This window comes from Mobula birostris, chromosome 6, assembly GCF_030028105.1.
Source record: "Mobula birostris isolate sMobBir1 chromosome 6, sMobBir1.hap1, whole genome shotgun sequence".
NCBI classification, from domain to species: Eukaryota; Metazoa; Chordata; class Chondrichthyes; order Myliobatiformes; family Myliobatidae; genus Mobula; species Mobula birostris.
Window position 1 is genome coordinate 178,815,282 of NC_092375.1, and position 12,520 is coordinate 178,827,801.

Below are 12,520 nucleotides of genomic sequence, written 5' to 3' on the forward strand. Positions count from 1 at the left end.
TTTCATCCATGTGTGGGTGTTAGCCAAGGGCAGAATTATAATTGGTTCTGAAATTGCTTGCTAAAATTTGAAGTACTCTGGCTTTAAGCAATACTGTAGACTCATGAAGGATAAGTCAAGTCTGACAAACCTATTTGATGAAAACTGAAGCTGTGGACAGGGGAATGTTAGTGAATGTTATTTATGTGGACTGCCCAGAAAGTAATTGACAAAGTCTCTCAAGAGTCATTATTTAAAATTGAAGCTTGTGGAATTGAAGGCAAATTATTGGCTCACCTTGGAGAAGAGCACTACCCTAGACCATATGCAAGTCTCAGGTGATCTTATTCTCAGATATGTCAGGGTGAGAAACAAAAGATGGAGAGTGAAGAGAGGGGTGGGGGTATGGAGGGAAAGAGTTTGGGAGAGAGAGAACATAGAAAAGGGTAAAGAAGATGGAAAGAGAAATGTCATGCCTCTTCCTCTATCTTGTTTTCCTCTTCCCTCCCTCTTTTCACATTTCTCCACCATCACTTACCCCTAACCCCTCTCCCCAATACCTTCCTCACAATCTCAATGCTGTCTGCTTCCCTCAATTTTCTTTTCTTTCTTTTCTCCCCTGCCATAACAACCTTAAAAATCCTGTTTCTGTTTCACACAATAGTTCACAGGATTCAGAAGCATAACCCGGCATTAATACAAGAACTCACGGCTGTAGTGTTAGTAAATATTTTCAGCCACAAGAGTTATGTGTATATTTCATTTCAACCAACTTCTCTGGGTCCTATACTGAAAGAAGCAAGCTTACAATAAATTTGATGTTCCTGGAGCCCAACACTATTATGGAAGGACCACCAGTCTTTAGTACTACAGCTGGGTCCTGGCAAAATCCCAACAAACCCTTATCTAGCCTCTCCTCCAGTCATTCTATTATGGCAACAACCTGGCATTAATTTAATGAGAGTGTCATATCTCTGTGTTATTTACCTCATGCATAGACATCAAACCGAGGTACAGCTATAATTGAATATACTTTATTGGAGATAGTTAATCTCAACTGAATGTCAGTGTTCAGATACAATGACGTCCCAGCTAGTACAATTAAATATACTGCACATTACATCTCTTCTCCTTTAAATGGAAGTAGCCCCATAAAATTAATTGAACCATTTACCCATGAAGTTATTAAAAAATAAATAGCATGCATTACACAGTTGTAAATCACATGTCTTCCTCCTCAGTGAGAAGTACTTTTCCAAAAACATACTTCATTTAAAATAGATGAAGGAATTACAGATGGGGGTTCATGCCCCCAACATTTCAATACATTTTCTTACCATGTGTCAACACTAATGTTTCTCCTTAAACAATGTACCTGTGAAGTACTTGAGAGGCTTACACAGGGCCCAGCCCTTAATGCCCAGTGGAAACAGAACCCTATACTGTAGATCTTCCTCAGAGAGCTTTGCAGCCTTTGCCTTTGCCATTAAGCTTCAGTGCATCCTTCAGCATATACTCCTGTATATCCTTGTTTCTTCAAGATGGTGCCAGCGACCAACGGCGACACCCTGCATACAGTTCACAAAGCTTCTTCTTCTCTTTCTTTTAAATATGCTTCTACTGCTAAACTGTATGTGATTGGAGCCTGCAATTTATATTTTGACGAGGTGTTTTTGGGCTGACTGGTGCTTTTGCTGTCTTAGGGGGAATTCGGCATGGTTGAGACTGAGGTTGGGTGACCAAATGGCAGAGTGTGAACACGTGATCAGCTCCATTGCTCACTGATCTCGCTGATTAAAGTCGACGAGGACAAGAGTGGAAGGTGAGCGGGTGTTCAGTGTCAATTGTCTGTGTTTGACTTCTCTCTCTCTCTTCCCCCCCTCCCCCTCCTCCCTCCCCTCCCTCTGCCCTCCCCTCCCCATTACAGCAACCCCACACCTGTGGTCCCAGTATGGTCTTCTCTACATTGGAGAGACAAGATACAGATTGTGGGACTGCTTTTTAAGCACCTTCACTTTGTCTGCCACAAAAGGCAGGATCTTGTGATGGCTAACCATTTCAATTCGACTTCCCATTTCCATTTTGACATGTCTGCCTATAGTCTTCTCTACTGATGAGACCAAACTCAGGTTGGAGGAGCAACACTTCATATTCCATCTGGATAGCCTCCAACCTGATGATATGAGCATCGATTTCTCCAACTTCAAGTAATCGGTCCCATTCCCTCCTTCTCCCTTTTTCTATTCCTTATTCTGGTTACCCTCTCACCACTTCTTTCCTCCTTGCCTGTGCATCACCTCCCTCTGGTTCCCCTTCTGCTTCTTGTTCTTACATGAGATACTATCCTCTGCTTTGATTTCTTCTTCTTCAGTCCTTTATCTCTTCCACCTATTCCCTCCAAGCTTCTTACTTTATACCACTCACCCACCCACCCACCCACCTTACCCCTCACCTGGTCTCACCCATCATCTGTCAGCTTGTACTTCTTACCCTCGCCCCAACCTTATTTCTGTTGTTGTCCCCTTCCTTTGCAGTCCTGAAGAAGGGTCTTGGCCTGAATAGCCGACTGTATATTCTCCTCCATGGATGCTGGCTGACTTGCTGAGTTCCTCCAGCATTCTGTGTATGTTGCAACTGAATGGAATGTTGCATAGCAATGAGGAACAGGTAGAACAAAATACCAGGAACAGGTAGAACCTCAATACTAAGTGACATTTGGTATTAATATATTCAGGCTCCATGTTCAACTTGATACAGCCATACACGTAAGTGACCATTAGCATGAGGACTCTGTTGGATACATTTCTCCCCTGCCATTCCCTAGAGTACAATCTATCAAATTCAGCTGGATTCGATCCTTCTGGATTTCCAGATAAAATGAAGGACAGCTTGGTTGACTGCTGCAATGCAAACCACACCTGCACTACATATAGCAATAATGAGATCATCTCACACCTGATAGGCAGGTCCTTACCAAGCACTGTGAGGGAACTCCACTCCCACATTGCCAAGTCCTGTTTTACCTCGGCTCTCTATTTATGTCAATTCTTCCCACATACTCTTGTTCCTTTGAACCAGATTCCCAGCACTTTTTAGCGCTGGAAATAGTTAAATCACGACACGCGGGACAGAAGCACGGTTGCATTGTTCATTCCAGGGACCAGCTGCTTGCGCTAATGCCGGCCGGCTTAGTGAGCAGAGCGGCGGACACCCCTGCTGAAATCTGGAGGAAAACATATAGAGGATGCAGAGGGGGATCACAAAGTCGAGAAAAGAGGACCGGGCCGAGACAACAGAGACTTATGGAGAAGAGCAGTTCGGTGGGTAATAAAATGGACGAGTTCACGGCGCTAGCCAGGTGTCAGAGAACATTTCGAGAGAGCAGTGTTATGTGTTTCACTGGAACGGGGCTGCACGAGGACATACCTGATCAAAACTTCGCCATAGAGGGCTTCCAGACCGTTTCGGCTGATCGGAAGTGCACTAAGAGCGGTAAGTGTAAAGGAGTTGGGTGCTTACTGTTCTGGTTAACAACAAATTGTGCAATCCGGGTCATATCACGATTGAGGAACGTGTTTGTAGACTGGATATTGAACTTTTTACTGTTGCACTTCAGCCACATTCCACCGAGATTCAACACTAGGCGGCACGGGAGGTCGTTCCTGACTGTGGCCATCGAACTTGCAGCTCCTCCCGTGGAGGGTCAGACACCCTGAGCCAATAGACTGGTCCTGGACTTTTCTCCATCTGGCATAGTTTGCATATTGTTGTTTGATTGTTTGTGGTTTTTGTATTGCTATATTTACGCTCTATCCTTGGTTGGTGCGGCTGTAACGAAACCCAATTTCCCTCGGGATCAATAAAGTATATCTATCTATCTATCTAATCAAACTTGACGGTTAACAATAAAGGAGGTCATTCAGGCCATTTGAAAAAGAAAATGACCGTATTCTTTCTATTATTAACTATGGCCCCTGAAATCAGTTCAAATAGGTCATATTTCCTCAAGTGCAAAAATGCATTTGTTTACAGAGACCTGAAATTTTTGTGGATTGCCTTCTCATGCAGACTGTGGCACATCTAACTCTTTGGGTCACAAATGCTTCCTGATGCATATTCTGTCTAGGAAATGCTGCATCTTAATAACTGTTTTATATCTCAGGACCTTGACTGACAAATTGATGAGGGTAGGGTGGTTGATGTGGTCTACATGGATTTTAGCAAGGCTTTTGACAAGTTCCCCCACGAGAGACTCATCCAGAAAGTCATGAGGCATGGGATCAGTGGAACCTTGGCTGTTTGGATTAAGAAATTGGCTTACAGGAAGAAAGCAGAGGGTAGTAGTGGAAGGAAAGTATTCTGCCTGGAGGTCGGTGACTAGTGGAGTGCCGCAAGGATCTGTCCTGGGACCCCTGCTCTTTGTGATTTTTATAAATGACCTGAATGAAGAGGCAGAAGGATGGGTGAGTAAGTTTGCGGATGACACGAAGATTGGAGGAGTTGTGGATGGAGCTGCAGGTTGTCGAAGGTTACAAGAGGATATAGACAGTGTGCAGAGTTGGGCAGAAAAGTGGCAAATGGAGTTCAATCTGGATAAGTGAGAGGTGATGCATTTTGGAAGGACAAACCAGAAGGCTGAGTACAGGGTTAATGGTTGGTTACTTAAGAGTGTGGATGAACAGAGGGACTTTGGGGTTCAAATCCATACATCCCTCAAGGTCGCTGCACAGGTTGATAGGACAGTTAAGAAAGCCTATAGGATACTAGGCTTCATTAATAGGGGGATTGAGTTCAAGAGTAGGGAGGTCATGTTGCAACTCTACAAATGTCTGGTGAGACCACACTTAGAGTATTGTGTTCAAATCCGGTCACCTCATTATGGGAAAGACGTGGAAGCTATGGAGGGGGTGCAGAGGAGATTTACCAGGATGTTGCCTGGATTGGAAAACAAGTCTTAGGAGGCAAGGTTAGCAGAGCTGGGACTTTTCTCTTTGGAGCGTAGAAGGATGAGAGGCGACTTGATAGAGGTCTACAAGATTATGAGAAGCATAGATGGGATGGATAGCCAGTACCTGTTTCCCAGGGCATGAATAGCAAACACCAGAGGGCATATGTACAAAGTTAAGGGAGGGAAGTTTAGGGGAGACATCAGAGGTAAGTTCTTTACACAGAGGGTTGTGGGTGCCTGGAATGACTTGCCAGGGATGGTGGTGGAGGCTAAAACATTAGGGGTATTTAAGAGCCTCCTGGACAGGCACATGGATGAAAGAAAAATAGAGGGTTACGGGGTAGGGTGGGTTTAGTACTTTTTTTTTAAAAAGGAAAATATGGGTCGGCACAACATCGAGGGCCAAAGGGCCTGTACTGTGCTGTAGTATTCTAGTATCTAGACCACCCTATCCTCATATTCCTAATCGCCATTTTCTTGGGTATTTAGTGCATGAACAAATTCATTTATATGATCTTTCAACAGCTATTATCATCTGCACTGTTTCAGATTTGTCTCTGAATGATTTGCAGCTGAATTTATTGTACAAAGCTTATATGCCCTTTGTTCCCCTACACTCCAATGCCAAGACTCCTCTTTCTGCAATAATTCATGAACGTGATTTAATGTGGTGGCCAAACCCATTAGAATCATCAACTAATGCTGGTGAAGAGCTAAGCTCAGTGATATTGGTTGGCTCTATTGCATCCAACAGTCTTCATCTTTTCCTAGACTTGTTTTTGTTCTTTCTTATCAATTCTGAAACCCAGATAAATGATTTCAAGTTGCATAAACACTTGTTTCATTTCAATTTTTTTGAGAGGATATCAATTCCACAACTAAATCCTGTGAGATATCACTGTTTTAAATAAGTTCTTTTTAACTGATTTCCCCAAGCCTTTCTAGTAAATAAAAGTTTGTGGATTACCCACTATTTGCTTTGAAGAGTGGAGTTCCAAAAGCACTCATATAGTTTCCTGTCATCCAGGACCAAGGAGCTCAAGTGACTCATATCCTATTAATCACCCTCAACATTCAAATCCGTTGCTGACAATGCACCAAATTGCTATATGTACTATCCGCAGCTATGCTGCAGCACTTGCTAAGGTGTCTTTCAAAGTTCCTCTTAAACATACTCGAAAAAGGACAAATGCACCAAATGCACAGTAACAATAGTTTCTGCGTGTGTTCTGCTAAATCACACATTATAATGATCTAACTACTTCTTTATTTTCATACAACTACTTCTTTATTTTCATTGAGTCAGAAACCAGGAACTCTCTTAGAAATAGCATTTTTCCTCTACCTTTAATTACTGGAAAGTGGTGGATGTTATTGCCTTTTCAGAATACTATTTGTGATAAGTATTAAATGCTGCTCTCCCAGGAATGACAATATACCAGAGAGGATATCCCAGATCCGATTTCCACATTTTTGTCCTCTTCAACACCTTTTCCTTCACTTTGGATATTGGATGTTCAATTGTCCCATCCCGAATGATTGATATGCCTTCCCATCTCTCTCCTTTGCTTTTGTGTTCTTCTCCCTGACCGCTGTCATTTCAGTCCACCCTTACAACTAATATCCTTTTATCTTTTTGTTCAAGTTTCTTCATACTTATTTCCTTTTCTGGGTTATTTTATACATTAAAATACAATGAATACCAGTAGGCCAAGAAAAGCTGATTAAATTCCATATTTACAAAGCCATTTTCAGGATGCAGTGAAGTTTAGAAATATACTAATGCCAGAGCAGAAAGAGTATAAAGTAATATTAGTCCATATCTAGCAATATAAGTGGAAAGGTCTCAAGGAAATTAGTAAATTCTATTTTAAACTATGAGATTTTCTGCCCTTCACCTCAACACTATTTACCTTACATCTACAATCAAAATTACAGCCTCCTGATCTACTCTTCGGCTTTCATCTTCAGAGTCCATAAGACCATAAGACAAAGGAGCAGAAGTAGGCCATTCGGCCCATCGAGTCTGCTCCGCCATTTTATCATGAGCTGATCCATTTTATCCTATTTAGTCCCACTGCCCCGCCTTCTCACCATAACCTTTGATGCCCTGGCTACTCAGATACCTATCAATCTCTGCCTTAAATACACCCAATGACTTGGCCTCCACTGCTGCCCGTGGCAACAAATTCCATAGATTCACCACCCTCTGACTAAAAAAATTTCTTCGCATTTCTGTTCTGAAAGGGCGCCCTTCAATCCTGAAGTCATGCCCTCTCGTACTAGACTCCCCCATCATGGGAAACGACTTTGCCACATCCACTCTGTCCATGCCTTTTAACATTCGAAATGCTTCTATGAGGTCTCCCCTCATTCTTCTAAACTCCAAGGAATACAGTCCAAGAGCGGACAAACGTTCCTCATATGTTAACCCTCTCATTCCCAGAATCATTCTAATATGACTCTTCTCTGTACCCTCTCCAACGTCAGCACATCCTTTCTTAAATAAGGAGACCAAAACTGCCCACAGTACTCCAAGTGAGGTCTCACCAGCACCTTATAGAGCCTCAACAGTCCTCAGTATATAAAGGCAGGACACAAGAAATATCGGTAACTTTTACATCTCTCAATATTTCTTTGGAATTGTTGCCCTGATGCAACCCTCACTCAACTCAACAACACTTGTGAATTCTGGAATTTAGTAGAATGCAAAATGTATCTGGGTTGGATAGTAAAAAAAATCCCCATGGTAGGGATTTTAAGACAAGGCAGTATAAATTTAGGAAGATGGAGGAGGTTTGGAGAGGATCTGAGGAGAACTTTTTTCACACATACTATAGGATGATTGGAGAGTCAAGTGCACTCCCTCAGGAGGTGGTGGAGGCAGATATTCTCACGACAGGCAGGTAGGTAGGATGAATGTAAATAGACATAAGAGGCAGCATATGCATAGTGTGCCAAAGGACCTGTTTCCTTGCTGTAAAACTGGAAAGCTCTATGACATCATACTTGCTTCCAATAAATGGTGACTTAATCAACCTCTTACCACTGGAAATCTGCATTAATTATCTTAATTATTATAAAAGGGAATAGTGCAAAGCAGAATTATTTTAAAATGTTTAAAATGCTGATTAAGTTTTGACATTAATGAAATATTGACACAGATCATTGTGTGGGTGTACATGTATTGTAAAAAGTAAACCAAGAGTGGAAAGTTCTATTAATCCCTGCAATTAGTTATTCAGCATTGTCTGTGGCACTTTGCCCACACAGACAGACTTTGTAAAATTAAAGGATGCATATAAAGTAAATGAACCATTTTCAGTTTTGCTTTAATCTACTAAAGAATTAAATTTATATTTCCAATCTTAAGTTTTCAGATTCTTTTAGATTTTCTCTGTACTATTCCAACTGAAGTGCACTGCACCATCATGATTCTATAAATATTAGGTTTGCATCACTGACTAAAATGTGTGCAATTGCATTATGGCTTGAATTTTTCCCTTTGCTTTGTGGGATAAGTACATGTTTGGCACTTATTAAGCAGATAAACCATGGCCCTTTCCATCAATCTTTCAAATATGAGAAAAGGATCTTCCTCATGTGTCCAACTGCACCAGAGATGAGTTGATTGTCCATCTTGTTAGAGAATGCATCTCTGATGGATACATTCAGGATGAGGTTCCACTTCATGAACTTCAGAGTTGAATTATCAGAATCATACACATTTATGCTCACTGTCCTGGCAGCTGTCAGAGTTTATTTAGTTTATAACAATCAATGGTTTATTTAGTGCAGGGTTTCCCAGCAATTTTTATGCTATGGACCCCGACCCTCAACCGACGTGTCCATGGACACAAGGTTGGAAACCCCTGATTTACTGGATTGAATGCATAATTGAGTACGTACTTGAGAGACACAGAAAAGCAAACCTCCGTTATTTTTTAGCTTGTCTGTTGGTAACATTTAGATTATAAACATCATGATTTTGGCAGCATATTCAAGAATACAGTGACACACCTCTAGTCTGTTGAAAGAAGTATTGTGATAATCTCACACCTCTCTTTAATATTTGCTTTGTCACTCAAATGACGCTGCCAAATGTAACTAAATCCTTGTAGGTAGGCTTATCTAAGAGGCCAGTCTCACATACACAGTTGGAGGAAAACTTCCCATGTATCACAGAAATACGATGAGTTGCTGACAACAATTTGAGCTTGAAACGATTTACTATCAGAGTACTAATTCAAAGATTCATATAACTTACCTGATTGAAGGGTTCTGGAGCACAGCCTCATCAAAATACCTAAAATTATTTTAGCTTCTATTTGTTCTATATGTTTTACTATAAAGAAGGATTCTTATTGAAAAGAGGCACCTATAAACAGTGGAAGAAATGTATCTCAACTGGGATTCAACCAGAAGTGGTAACAAAAAGAAATGGCTTTACTCCCAGCAAATCAAGATTGCATTAGTAGATACTGCACAACAGTAAAACTGAGAGGATTTTTAAAATTTCAAAATATTCTAAGATTCCTTACAGCCAAGAAGTTGTTTTGAATTGCAGAATTACTGTAGGATAGATAATGCCGCTACCAATTTGCATAAAGCAAGGTCTCACAACAGTGGCAAGACACATGACCCTTTTTAGTTTTCTGTAACTGTTGGTCTGGAAATTAGGAGAACTTTGCCGTTCATATTAAAAAGTACCACAAGATCTTTTATTTCTACATGAAAGGACAGATGAACCACCGCTCGATGACAATCTACCTAACACTACAACAATCCTTCAGTATTGCTCCTAGTGTCCCTCTGGGATCTGTTCTGGGACCCCTTCTCTTCGTGATTTTTATAAATGACCTGGATGAGGAAGTGGAGGGATGGGTTAGTAAGTTTGCTGATGACACAAAGGTTGGGGGTGTCGTGGATAGTGTGGAGGGCTGTCAGAGGTTACAGCGGGACATTGATAGGATGCAAAACTGGGCTGAGAAGTGGCAGATGGAGTTCAACCCAGATAAATGTGAGGTGGTTCATTTTGGTAAGTCAAATATGATGGCAGAATATAGAATTGAAGGTAAGACTCTTGGCAGTGTGGAGGATCAAAGGGATCTTGGGGTCTGAGTCCATCGGACGCTCAAAGCAGCTGCGCAGGTTGACTCTGTGGTGCATTGGCCTTCATCAATCGTGGGATTGAATTTAGGAGCCGAGAGGTAATGTTGTAGCTATATAGGACCCTCATCAGACCCCCACTTGGAGTACTGTGCTCAGTTCTAGTCGCCTCACTACAGGAAGGATGTGGAAACCATAGAAAGGGTACAGAGGATATTCACAAGGATGTTGCCTGGATTGGGGAGCATGCCTTATGAAAAGAGGTTGAGTGAACTCAGCCTTTTCTCCTTGGAGCGACGGAGGATGAGAGGTGACCTGATAGGGGTGTATAAGATGATGAGAGGCATTGATCGTGTGGATTGTCAGAGGCTTTTTCCCAGGGCTGAAATGGTTGCCACAAGAGGGCACAGGTTTAAGGTGCTTGGGAGTAGGTACAGCAGAGGAGATGTCAGGGGTAAGTTTTTTTACGCAGAGAGTGGTGAGTGCATGGAATGGGCTGCTGGCAACGGTGGTGGAGGCGGATACGATAGGGTCTTTTAAGAGACTTTTGGATAGGTACATGGAGCTTAAAAAAATAAAGGGCTACGGGTAACCCTAGTAATTTCTAAAGTAGGGACGTTCAGCATAACTTTGTGGGCCGAAGGGCTTGTATTGTGCTGTAGGTTTTCTATGTTTCTAAAATGTAGTCTGAATGATGTACATTTACCTATGGAGAAGGGATAGGTCCCTGAAAATTTCTCAATTGAGCTATTCTTCAAGTCTTTGTATAGAAGTAGATATTTTAAATTTTGAAAACAAAATTAGATTGCAAAATGAATACAGCTTGTCAAAATAAAAGTGGAGTATAGTGAACCCAGTATGTTGACTGAAGATGAAAATAATGGTTTAAGCAAGAACCACAGCTGCAATGAGTATCTCACAAAAGCACAATGAATTGATCAGATGAATCCAAAAAGATAATGAGATTACGATATAACTTTTATCGAAGTGGTCACACCCAGAGTTCAGGCTTCAGATATAGATGGGTGACCACCAGGAGAAGTAAGGGGAGTAAGCAGTCAGTGCACGTTGGCCATTCCCCTTAGCAGTATATCTGTTTGGATTCTGCTGAGGAGGGGCAGGTGACCAATCATGGCACAGCAACTGCCGCAGTAGCCACAGCAGCTAGGCCAGCGGTGCTGCAGCCAGCTCTAAGGCTCAGCAGGGAAGGGGAAAGTGAAGCAGAACAATTGTGAAAGGAGACCTGACAGTTAGAGGAACAGACAGGAGATTCCATGGCTGAGAAAGATACGCCAGGATGATGTGTTGCCTCCAAGGTACTAGGGTCCAAGTTGTCTTGGAGCGGTTGCAGAATACTCGAGGGGGAAGGTGAGCAGCCAGATATCATGGTGCACGTTGGCACGATGACATACGTAGAAAGGGGGGAGAGGTCCTACATAGAGAGTATAGGGAGTTATGAATGAGGCTGAAGAGCAGGACCTCCAAGATAGTAATGTCTAGATTACTCCTGATGCCACATGTTAGTCAGGGCAGGAATAAGATGATAGTACTGATAAATGAGTGGCTGAGGAACTGGTGCAAGATGCAGGATTTTAGGTTCTTGGATTACTGGAATTTCTGGGGCAGGATTGACCTGTACAAGAGGGATGGGTTGCATCTAAACTGGAGGGGAACCAATATCCTGGTCAAGAGGTTTGCTAGTGCTGCTTGGGAGGGTTTAAACTAGTTTGACAGGGGGATGAGCATCAGGTCAGAAAGTGGAGGGATGGAGAGGATAGTAGATGTCAGGGCCAGTAAAAACAGGTGGGAACAAAGTACAATATACAATAGGACAGATGATTTTCAATATGTGTATTTTGGTGCTAGGAGTATTATGGGTAAAGGTGACGAACTTAGAACATGGATCAGTAAATGGAACTGTGATATTGTGGCCACTACAGTGACTTGGTTGAGACAGGGACAGTAGTAGGTGTTTAATATCTCAAGATTTCAATGCTTTAGAAAATAGCCACTGGGACATTGAAGAACAGATATGTAGGTAGATTAAGGAAAGGTGTAAAAACACCAATGTTGTGGAAATGGGTCTTCAACCTCCCTAATATAAACTGGAATCTTCTTAGTGCAAATGGATTAGATGGGGTAGAATTTGTTAGGCCCATCCAGGAGGGCTTTTTAAATCAATATGTAGATAGTCCAACAAGAGGAGGGGCTGTACTAGATCTGAAGTTTGAATAATGAGTTTGGCCAAGGTGAGCAGTTAGGGAACAGAGACCACAACACCTTAAGTTTCAAGATCACTATAGATAAGAATAAGTATGGACCTTGCTGGAGAGTATTAAACTGGAGCAGGGCAATTTACAAGTATGTTAGCCAGGAACCAGGAGAAGTTAATTGGGAACAGCTGTTTATGGGCAAGTCCACATCTAACATGTGGAGGTTGTCTAAAGACCAACTGCACAGAGTACAGGACAGGAATGTTCCCAT

The 12,520-nt window shown here is 42.0% G+C and overlaps 1 protein-coding gene across 3 annotated transcripts in view; it reads right to left on the minus strand.

Annotated features, from left to right (window-relative positions):
* Positions 1–12,520, minus strand: part of LOC140199614 (coiled-coil domain-containing protein 148-like) — a 116,241-nt gene that overhangs the window by 80,677 nt on the left and 23,044 nt on the right. The gene's annotated exons all lie outside the window — the stretch shown is intronic.